General features: G+C 42.1%; 1 pseudogene; it reads left to right on the plus strand.

Annotated features, from left to right (window-relative positions):
* The window catches only part of LOC108413433, a 36,053-nt pseudogene that overhangs the window by 23,161 nt on the left and 399 nt on the right, over positions 1-12,493 (plus strand).

Consider the following 12,493-nt stretch of genomic DNA (forward strand, 5'->3'; position numbering starts at 1 on the left):
TAGTGGTGGTTAAGCAAAGCATATTGCATTAATAACTCTGGACTGGACCACTGGTTCAGGGCTGACATCGAAACAAGCCAGTAGGGGAGCATTACAATATTACAAGTCAGTTAATCCATCACCGTCAAGGATCTGTCAAACGCAGACAAACAGCTTCCACTGCCTTGAAGCACCAGTACGAGCAGTGTAGTAGAAGCCTCAGAGGGGGAGGGCATGGCTGAAATGATGGATTCCCTCTTTGTTATCTAGATGATATCTGTAGTGTCCAGATATTTCTTCTCTACTGCACATCTTTGGCTACAGTGCAGTGTTTATGTCTGCTGACATACCTGGGCAGAAACATATTAACTTGATAAAGTGCATATGCTTAAAGCCCTGATGATTCAACATGCAACTGGTATAATACCTTTTCCCTCAAAGCTATTCGGAAAACCTCAGGTCCCTCTAAACCTTCCATCAGGCCAGTAGCTCCATTGGTATAGTACTCCAGTTTTCTCCACATACCATTTCAGACTCATCCATTGCTGGGATGTCATGAGTAATTATATTAGTACAGGCCAGGTAACCTCCATGGGCTGAAAACAGAGATATACTTATGCCATAAAGCCTTCAGCTGACACTGTTGCTTTTCTGACAAATCTGACACTTTGCTCTGAGAGTACTGGTAATACATCAATCTTTTACTGCACTTGACCTGTAGCAACCTGTAATGAAAATGGTAGCACAAAAATCCCACTATCCTCTGTTGAGTGATTAGTAAACTTACAATAATCTCTACACTCAAAGGGCCATTAAGAGTGCATTTCAATGTCTGTATGTGCGAACGAGCTGGCTAATGTACTGACCTCCATTTTCAATCTCTCTCTCAGCCAGAGCATTGTTCCTACCTGCTATAAAAGAACAGTCATTGTCCCCATTCCTAAGAAGAGCCCCCCCACCAGCCTGAATGACTACAGACCAGTAGCACTCACTCCAATCATTATGAAGTGCTTTGAGAGAGTGGTGCTGGCCCACATACAAGACAGTATACCAGACACACTGGACCCCCTGCAGTACGCCTACCGTCACAACAGATCCACCTCGGATGCAGTCGCTGCTGCCCTTCACTACTCCCTCTCCCACCTGGAAAACAAAAACTCCTACATCAGGATGCTCTTTGTTGACTACAGCTCAGCCTTCAATACGGTCATCCCACACAAACTCACCCACAAACTCTCCACACTCGGCCTGCACCCCACCCTCTGTGACTGGCTTTTGGACTTCCTGACTGGCAGGCCCCAGTCTGTCAGGATCAGCAACAGGACTTCAGCCAGCATCACCACCTACATCGGCACTCCACAGGGCTGCGTCCTCAGCCCTATTCTCTACACCCTGTTCACCCATGACTGTGTCGCCTCCCACAAGGACAACATCATCCTGAAGTTTGCTGACGACACAGCAGTGATAGGACATATCACTGGTGGAGATGAAGCAGCCTACAGGAGGGAGGTGACCAGACTGGTGTCATGGTGTGATGATAACAACCACATCCTCAACACGGACAAGACAAAGGAGCTGATAGTGGACATGAGGAAGGAGAGGAGACCTCATCGGCCACTTTTCATCCGGGAGCTCGAGGTGGAGAGGGTGAGCAGCTTTAAATACCTGGGTGTCCACATCAGTGAAGACCTCACATGGTCACTGAACACCAAGCAGCTAGTCAGAAAGGCTCAACAGCGGCTGTACTTCCTGAGGAGGCTAAGGAGGTTTGGGATGTCTCCGGTGATCCTCAGCAACTTCTACAACTGCGTCATTGAGAGCCTCCTGACCAGCTGCATCACCGTGTGGTACAGCAGCTTGACCGTGATGGATCGTAAATGCCTACAGAGAGTGGTGAAGACTGCAGAGAAGATCACCAATTCTCCACTGTACTCTCTGCAGAACATTTACAACCACAGAGTCCAAAGGAAAGCTACCTCCATCATCAAAGACCCCACCCACCCCCAGCACGGTCTGTTCAAACCTCTGCCCTCAGGACGGAGGTATAGGAGTATGATGTGCAAGACCTCCAGGCTAAAGAACTCCTTCTTCCCCACCGCAATCAGAGTTCTGAACCAGAAATAACTATTCACACTTCGGTCTGCCAGACTTAGGTACAGACGTGTGATGTGTACCCCACTGGTAAAGAACTCTTTCCTCAGGAATAACCTGCAACTACTGTCACTTTAACTGTAGCACATGTTTACAATTGCACTATCGCACTTTACTACTCATTTCTGCTGCAGATAATCATGTTCCCGGCAAGGCACAGCACTATTTATCCATACCACTGTAACTTATACATTGCACTATTTCTTGATTAATATATATGGTTGTATATATACTCTTTATATGCTTAATGTTATATCTGGCATTCTTAGCGAGGAGCAAAGTAAGCTTTTCATTGTATATAAGGAAACCTGTTTCCTCTGTACATATGACAATAAACACTTTGAACTTGAACTTGAACTTGAACTTGTATTTCTAACCTTTAAAAGCAACACAAGGAGACTTACAGGAAGGAACTTCCATCTGGTTGGCCTCAAAATGTTTCTAAAAACAAGTTGCATCAGCAGTCTTCTGCCACCAATAACACAAGATCTACCTCCAACCCTTAGACTACAAGACTGGACTTGTGGTTGAGCCTCTGTACCATGCATTGTTGCAACACTTCCTGACATGACTAAGGAGCTTGTGTAACTTCTGATATGTCAAATGTGACCCAAAATGGCTACCAATAACATTCCCTAATGACACACACACACACACACACACACACACACACACACACACACACTTAAGGAGTCGTATCTGCCATTATGCACTTGACTTGTAGCCCCAATATCACAGGTAAAGCTGACTGCTCATTCTTGAATCATTGCACTTCACTCACTGTACCGCTCAACTTGAAAAACCTCCAATATTTCTACTATTTAATCCATAAAACCTCTTAGGATTTTGTATAAAATGCACCCAGGAAGAAAAGAATCACAAACAATCAGCTAAGCTGGCTAATATTTTTCTTTCTTTTCTTTCTCCTCACATTTCCATCCGATTTATGTGCCCCTAGCAGCTTTTCTGCTCCTGTAATGTTTGTCTTGTTAGCCACTGTGGACAAGAATCAAAGTGATTCATTATTTACAGACATAAAGTGCTTCTAAACAGTGAACAGCCAGTATTTTAAAGCTGGACTCTCTGTTGTACTGAAGAACCAGCTTGTTTACACAGCTAGCCTTTAGCTAAGCTAAATAATGTTAGCTTCACGAAATAAGTTACACAGCTTGCAGCTCGTGTTAGATAAGGAAAAGTACCTAAATCTAACTGCATATGACTTCAAGCAATATACAAACTGTGGAATTATTAGCCTTAGTATTGTTCATATTACTCTTTTAAGATGTATTAAAGAAAGCTTATGTTTAGCATTGAAAGCTTAATGGTTATATTGTACAATTCTAAGAGCTAAGAGTCAGCACATAAGGCTGTGTGCTGACTAATGGTGGAATACACAAAGATGTCAGATAACAGGAAATACCTCGAAGCTAATAGTACTAGACCCTGGGATTAGTACACCACACATGTGGTTCATCTGGTCAGATAAGCAGAGCCATTGTCTGGAAAACGGGGGGAGTTGGTAAACACAGGGAATACCTTAAGCTGACCTTGCAGACGCGCTCACGTCTCGAGCGCATCCTTAAACTTTTATGATGTGGATTGGTGAGATGGCCTAACGCACACATTGGAGGCTGGGGTAAGGAAGGAGCGGTCATGCGACTATAAAAAGGGAGTCAGATGAGAAGGGGTCAGAGCTTACTTGGGAGATACATGATGCATGTTCTCTGTTTGTAACCTCTCCAGAATTCTGTAATAAAACCGTTTGTTTCACTTCAGTCTGATCTACTCGTCTCATTTATTTTGCATCAACGAACACGCAGGACTGGTTTCGTCCACAATTTGGTGACCCCGACGTGATGCAAAGGAGACCATTGGAAAAACAGGCTTGATCTTTCTCCTCCATTACTCATCACAGGCGCGCCATTTACTCAGGTTGGCAGAAACCGATTTAAATAAATTCTGCATATTGACAACTGCTAAATTATGGATGGGTAAAAGAGGTTGGATCAGGTGATTAAATTTAAAGGACTGAATTGGAACAAACATAAGGTAAAAATATACTGAGTGATCAATAAGGTATTGGGTCTGTGGTTTTTTGCCGGGAATTGGTGAACCCCTCCCGTCATCTGACGAGTGAATGGGATAAGGACTGGGTTGAAAGTCCCTGGGATTGGCTCTCCCTAAAACAGGGTTGGAGTCCCTGAGGTTCAAGTCCTCTAAAGTACCAGGTTGGAGACCCTGAGGTTCAAGTCCTCTAAAAGTATCAGGTTGGAGTCCTTGAGGTTTGAGTCCTCTAAAGTACCGGGTTGGAGTCCCTGAGGGTGGTCCTCTAAAGTACCGGGTTGGAGTCCCTGAGGGTGGTCCTCTAAAGCGTCCATTCGTGATAAGTTTGAAGTTCCTCACATGCAGCAAACCTAACGGTGACAACTGAGCATTGTGAGTCGAGCAAGTAAAACTTCGAAGACGTCTTGGTGAGTACCAGTTTTTGATCAACATGGCTGAATACAGTAAAAGAGATTTAGAAAAGAATTGGATAATACAGTTGGAGTGGGGAATTGGCAATGGAAAACATTGGAGAGACAGATAATCATTTTGGCTAAAGCGGTTGATGACTTAGAGATAGACCCAAAAAAGTGGAAAAAAGTGAGAGCAGAAACGGAGAAACTGTTGAGAAAATGGATGTTGGATAAAGAACTGTCTCCCCATGACCAGATTTCCTTGGGACAGGCGTTAAATGATTTTACAGCTAGAGCAATAAAGGAATTAGACGAGGCTAAGGCAGAACATGAAAAGGCAGGAATGTTTAAGAAGGGAAAAGCCAGGAAGAGGTTATCAGATGCAGAACAGGAAATAGCTAAGGTCAGAAGGTTGAAGTGCACATATAATAGCAACCTGGATAGAATGGTAAGTATCCCCGAGTATCCCCACCCTCCTACGATAACCTAACGCCAGGCATTTTGACACGGACACCTGAGCTAGAGCAGGCGTTCATTGAACTAAAGCAGGAACTAGTGCATGCGGCTGACCTTGCTAGACCAGACTACACCATGAAAGGAGACAGGTTATCTCACCAGTGTGGGCAAACCCATAAAACACAAGGAAGAGTACTTAGCACTAGAGAAAGTGATACAACTACCAAAACAGGTTGCCATCATAAAGTGCAAGGGACATCAGAAAGGGGACTCATTGGTGGAAAGAGGTAATGAGACAGCGGACAAGGCAGCAAAGGAAGCAGCAGGTTATAAAAGAACGAAGTTGGAAGATGGTGTTGAAGGAAGGTGAACCATGGGAACCAATTCCGACAGGAGAAAAGCTCAGGCAAGTGCAGGACCAGGCTAGCCCAGAAGAAAAGACTATTTGGCTGGATAAAGGTGGTAGAAAGAGTGAATTAGTCTGGGAAGGTCCCAATGGACTTTGGTAAAAGCAGGGCTGGGAGAAGCTCACGGGTTGGCACAAGTAGGAAAGGTACAGATGAGGGAAAACTTGAAAGGATGGTGGCATCCATTTCTAACCGCTATGATAGCCACACATGTAAAAGAATGTGAAGTATGTAATGTAAATAATGTGGCGAAAACTTGCAAACCAGGGGTAGGAAAATTCCCTAAGCCCAATGGCCCAGGGGAACACATTCAGATAGATTATACAGATATGATTCAGACAGTCAGGAAGTACAGGTATTTTTGGATTGGGTGGAAGCGTTCCCCACTATGAGGAAAGATAGCAAATCAGTCCGTAAAATGTTGATCAATCACTGGATTCCCCAACACGTGTTTCCCAAAAGAATTCACTCAGATAATGGTACTCACTTAATAAGTAACGCCTTGGCATGGGTAGAACAATTATTAGGCCTATAGCTTCTTAAATGGTAAGATATCTGTAGATTAGCCACTGTGTGAAAATTGGCTTTGAGAAATAGTCGGATTTGGCTTGATAAAATTTGGGGAACACCCCGGGCCCAGGGAATTTGGTAGATAAAGTTAATAAAGAAAAGTGAATGGTGGCAAAAGCATGCTATAGTAATGTATGAATGAGTCGACTTTAAGGAAAATGCTGAGCTCGTTCTGTGTGTGTGTGTACACGAAGCTGGACTTCGTCTGTGTGTCAGCCCCTCCTTTTCTGAGTAAGAAATGTGTGTGTGTGCAGATATGGGTCTGTGTGTGTGTCTGAGCGCCACCCCTCCCTCTTCTCTTTCTGGGGGTGAAGCGTTTATGTTCTCTGACCTGCTGTGTGTCTATAGAGTAACTTTATGAGAGTTGAGGATTGACAAGGAATGATATTTGCTTTATTTAGTTAAAACTTAAGGAGCCTTTGTAGGGGACTTTGCTGAAAAATTAAAATAAATAAATAAATAGATTTATGAGCGTCTTATATGGAGGACAATTAAATTTAAAATCACTAGTTAAAGTGAGTAATGTTTATAAAATTTGAATATTATTAATGTGAGGAGGAAAAGTCGTATAGATGAGGAGTCCTATGTTTTGTTTTACCTTTATATGGTTATAAACAACAATGAGTCTTCTTTGGGAGACAAAGGAGGACTTTTGATTATATCGTGGACATCTAAGAGTTAAGTAAAATCTATGAACCTCTTTTCAGAGACGTCGATGATATATATATAAATGAGATGAGCTCCCAAGAAAGGACAGAATAGTTGGTGAAGTAAATAACCAGTGTGCTGACAGATAAGTGTATAAATGTGTGCATTGTTAAAAGAATGGATTGGGATTAACTCTTAGTTGTGTCATACTCACTTTTGTTTGAATGAGCAGGAGAGAGCCAGATGACTGTGGGCGGAGAACCAGTGCATTACCTAACCTGAGCTCCATTGAAGACATCTGTGGGTGACTAAGAGGCTACTGTTTTATCCACAAACTCTTTCACAAACTTAGAAATTAGTATTTAGATGTAAGGGCATTTAATTCTAGCTAGCACTGTTTATAAATCTTCAGTGTGTGTTCATTTATTGATGAATAAAGAAATTTGTAATTAACAGTAAGGGTTAATAAGGGAACTGTTAAAAAAGACAAAAAAGCAAACTAAGGTGTCAAATGTAATTACTCCGGTTGATGTTGTGCGGAAGAGTTTATGGTGGGAACACAGCCTGCAATAGGAGGTATCAGGAGACTTTTAGCTAATCTCCTAGGGGTTCCAGCTATGGACGAGATTCTACAGAAAGCTGGACTAAATTGATATGTGGGGACTGCTGAGAATGATCCAGAGCTGTTTTCTGCAGTTTGAGGACGAATGTAGAGAGCATTGAGTGATACATTTCCGACAAATGCGCATCCTGATAATATTCTGATTGAGCCACTCGGACTGAAAGAAAACCCGAGAGCTTATGTTTCAAGAGCCCTTCAAGTGTGGAGAAATGTTACAGGAAATGATCCGGATTTGAATCAAATGGAACAGTCCATTTTGCGAGCCAAAATACAGAAGAGGTTGCCCCTACCAGTGACGAGCAAACTGGCAGAGGTGGTTGGCCTTGGAAGTTTGGCAAAAGGTGTGAATACAGATCATATAGCCAACCAGGTGGGGATGACAAGAAGAAGGAGAAGAAGCAGGCTTTGGTCAAATAGAGTCAGTCTCTGCTAAATCAGCTATCATCACAACAATAGCTGAGTCAGGTTCAGCTCTAACTATCGCAGCTATCATTGATACCTCCAGCTGTTGCATGCTCTGATGAAGCACATGGGTTAGCTTATCATGCAAGAGGGGAAGTTAGAAGTGAAATCACAAAGGCGTATGGGTTTTGGGCACCATACTTACTTGAGTAGATTGATTATGTCATAGGTAGGTGCACAATCTGTTGGAGAAATAATGTTCGGAAGGGTATGATAGTTCCTCCTGGTCACATTCCGACTCCAAGGGGTCCTATGCATGAGTTGTTGTGGATTTTTGTTGGCATCATAAAACCAGTTGAAGGGAAAAGATATTTATTAGTGGTAGTAGCTTTATCAGTACCTAAATTTTGTGTAAAGAAGTCATAGGTAGATAGGGACTTCCAGATCTCCTCAGATCATGGGAAAGAGTTTGTGGATAAGACAGTAAGAATGATTTTGCAAAATTGGGGATTAGACAACGTCTTGGAGCAGTTTACCACCCATAAAGTCAAGGGATTTGGAAAAAATGAATGCTAGTTTGAAAAATCGCATTGCTAAAATCTGTCAGCAGACAGGTTTAAATTGGGTAGCAGCACTCCCATTAACATTAATGACGAAGACGAGGATGAGGTGGAAGAAGGTGAACTGGTGGAGGAATATTCTTTTTGAATATTTAATCATTTTATATTCATTCTTAGTGGATCTGGCATTATCTTATGGAGTTGTGATTCGCATATGATGTGTCTGTTGTTTTTGCCAAGGACTCGCTGTTGTTTTCTTTCCCTTTTAGAAAGAAAGGGGGGAGGTTTAGTGTTTGGAGATCGGGATGCGTTGAAGGGGTGCACACCTTCACGGATAGACGATAAAAATGGACTGAGAGACTCTGAACAAGAAGGTCTACACCCAACACCATCAACACCACTTGGGAGTCGACCTGTGGAAGAGTTTCAGTCTGATACATTGATGTGTTCATATGTCTTTGCTTGAGTACGTTGGGACCTCAGATGTCTTTTCTTTTCTTTTCACCAATTAGGGAAATGGGTTTTAGGTTTGTTATCGGGTCCGATAGGTCGACTAGCCCGCTAACGAACATTATTTTAATTTGTTTATTTTTGGGGTTCCATATGTATTAGCTTAAGTCAACTTCATACATATTGAATTTTTCTTTTAACGTTGGACTGGAGTTCCATAAAGGAGGTTGCTTGTGGCAGGAGAACCGTGAGAGAATTTTTCCTGTCCAAATTGTTTGATGGATATTTCAGGAAAGTTGGCTGCCTGACAGGTTTTTTCGCTCTCACACTCCAGACAATGTGCAGTTGTTAAGCAAATGTAATGTGTTATATGTGTAATCGCACTCATGTTCATCTTTTGTTTTTTGAGGCCCTGTATAGCCACAAAGGGGGGAATATGAGGTGTATAGACGATCAACTACGAACAAAGACCGTTGTATTAGTAGATATGGGGGAATACAATTAGACTACACCCTAGGCAGCTCCACAGCATGGACATTTGATTTGTCATTCACTGCGCAGGTCAGAACTCAACATATAGAGGTTACGATGTTATGTCTGAATGTTGACCTTTCGGGTGAAAGGTCAAAAGGGGGAATTGTGGAATTATTAGCCTTAGTATTGTTCATATTACTCTTTTAAGATGTATTAAAGAAAGCTTATGTTTAGCATTGAAAGCTTAATGGTTATATTGTACAATTCTAAGAGCTAAGAGTCAGCACATAAGGCTGTGTGCTGACTAATGGTGGAATACACAAAGATGTCAGATAACAGGAAATACCTCGAAGCTAATAGTACTAGACCCTGGAATTAGTACACCACACATGTGGTTCATCTGGTCAGATAAGCAGAGCCATTGTCTGGAAAACGGGGGGAGTTGGTAAACACAGGGAATACCTTAAGCTGACCTTGCAGACGCGCTCACGTCTCGAGCGCATCCTTAAACTTTTATGATGTGGATTGGTGAGATGGCCTAACGCACACATTGGAGGCTGGGGTAAGGAAGGAGCGGTCATGCGACTATAAAAAGGGAGTCAGATGAGAAGGGGTCAGAGCTTACTTGGGAGATACATGATGCATGTTCTCTGTTTGTAACCTCTCCAGAATTCTGTAATAAAACCGTTTGTTTCACTTCAGTCTGATCTACTCGTCTCATTTATTTTGCATCAACGAACACGCAGGACTGGTTTCGTCCACAAAACAAATATGTCAAATATGTTACACAGATTTCACAATACATAAAAGGCAGAAACCAAGAAATAACTTGCATTTGAAAATGCATAGGTGGGCAGAAATGACTGTTTTTAAACCGAAGTGACTGAACTCTCAGCTGGTGAGCATTATGGGATTGTCTTCACTGAGAAGGATACAGGTGATGCTGCCTTCAAATTTGGTTAAAAAAAAAAAGCCATCTCGGAAGATGTCTTGTGCTGCCTTCTGAATGGGACAGCCTTTGTCTTGAACACTTAAAATGCTGCTTACTTAGACAGATACCTCCCTAATGGACTGCACCAATAATAACCCTACATAATGTTATAGATCAGATCTAGGTTAGCAAACAATGGAAAGACAAATGGTGCGTGTATGTTAAATATGACGGAATGAAGTAAAAACAATGCAACATTAAGGCAAAAACAGAAATGGAAGCTAAGTAGTGAAGCAAACTTCAATACAGAGATTATCTCCAAATATACACAAGTAAAAACAAATGCTCAAGTTACTAAGACTGCAAAGATCAGTAACACTTCATACACAGAACAGAATGTAACAAGCAAGTATGCAGATAGCTATAGCTCCCATCTGTCCCACAGCGATGATGTCACATGTAGTGACAAGATTCACAGAAACCCAGGAGATGTGGACTGGTTCTGGATTTAACCATATCAGACTGTACTCAGTAAGTCAGCAATAAGAGTCCATCCAGTGCATTCCAGTTCATCTGTCCATTTCTTCTGGGTTTTCAGGTGTCTTCTGCTGTATGGGACTGTTTAAGATGCATCACTGGCCTGCAGCTGGACTCATTAGCCTATGTTTTTTTTCTATGTCAGGGGTTTTCTTGTGCACATGGCATGGGTGAACTGCACATGTGCAAAGGCATCGAAATGGTTGAATTCAGGTGTTAAATCACTTCCATGGGCACAGGTGTATAAAAGCAAGCACCTAGGCATGCAGACTGCTTCTACAAACATTTGTGAAAGAATGAGTCACTCTCAGGAATTGTAAGTGTCCTTCAGATCAGCTCAAGAACAGCATAGAGAGCTTAATGGAATGGGTTTAAATGGCCGGGCAGCTGCATCCAGGCCTTACATCATCAATCGCAGTGCAAAGCATCAAATGTAGCAGTGTAAAGCGCCGCCACTGGACTCTAGAGCAGTGGAGACGTGTTCTCTGGAGTGACCAATCACACTTCTCCGTCTAGAAATCCAATGGATGAGTCTGGGTTTGTCGGTTGCCAGGAGACGGTACTCGTCTGACTGCACTGTGCCAAGTGTAAAGTTTGGTGGAGGGGGGATTATGGTGTGGGGTTGTTTTTCAGGAGTTGGGCTTGGCCCCTTAGTACCAGTGAAAGGAGCTCTTAAAGCTTCAGCACCAGGAGATTTTGGACCATTTAATGCTCCCAACTTTGTGGGAACAGTTTGGGGATGGCCCCTTCCTGTTCCAGCATGACTGTTCACCAGTGCACAAAGCAGCTCCATAAAGACATGGATGAGCAAGTTTGGTGTGGAAGAACTTCACTGGCCTGCACCTCTATGCAACAGAAGACCTTGAGGACAAATTAGAGCAAAGACTAAGTCAGACCTTCTCGTCCAACATCACAAGTGCGCTTCTGGAAGAATGGTCAAAAATTCCCATAAACACACTCTTAAACCCTGTGGAAAGTATTCCCAGAAGAGTTGAAGCTGTTATAGCAGCAAAGGGCTGACATATCAAACCCTATGGATTAAGAATGGGAAGCTCACATGCGTGTGAAGGCAGATGAGCGAATACTTTTGGAAATATAGTATATATACATGCTTTGGAGCAACATATGCTGCCATACAGACCATGTGCTTTTCAATGAATGCCTTGGTTATTTTCAGCAAGACGATGCCAAACCACTTTCTGCACATTACAATAGCATGACTCCATAGTAAAAGAGTCTGGGTGCTAAACTGACCACCCTTCAGTCCACCATTGAAATAATGGTGCATTATGAAACTGAAAACAAAGGACACCCTATACTGTTAAGCAGCTGAAATCCAATATCAATACAGACTTTCAAAACTACAGATGTGTCTCCTCAGTTCCCAAACACTTAGAGGGTTGTTTAAAGAAGAGGTGATGAAACAGTGATAAACATGCCTCTGTCCCAACTTTTTTGAAAGCAGTGCTGGCATCAAATTCAAAATGGGCATTTAATTAAAAAAATAATAAATAAATAAAATTTCTTGGCTTCTACTGATATGTTGTACTATTTTCAATTAATTACATGGTTTTAATGATTTACACATCTATAAAAAAAAACAGATGTGCAAATCATTTAAACCACATATCTCTGTGTGCTTTTGACATTTACTTTTGAGGTGCATGTGTGGGGATTAAGTGAAAATGGAAGTTTTCTGAAAATAGCGTCTATGACACTGAACTTTGAGTGTGCAAATGTTATACTACAAATTTAAGGCAATTTTTCCTTGTTTAGGTTTTGTTCAAACATCAATGTTACCTTACCATTGCACATAATTGGCAGTTATAATAAAAGTATTATTATTATTA

Source organism: Pygocentrus nattereri, chromosome 9, assembly GCF_015220715.1.
Source record: "Pygocentrus nattereri isolate fPygNat1 chromosome 9, fPygNat1.pri, whole genome shotgun sequence".
In the NCBI taxonomy this organism is placed as follows: Eukaryota; Metazoa; Chordata; class Actinopteri; order Characiformes; family Serrasalmidae; genus Pygocentrus; species Pygocentrus nattereri.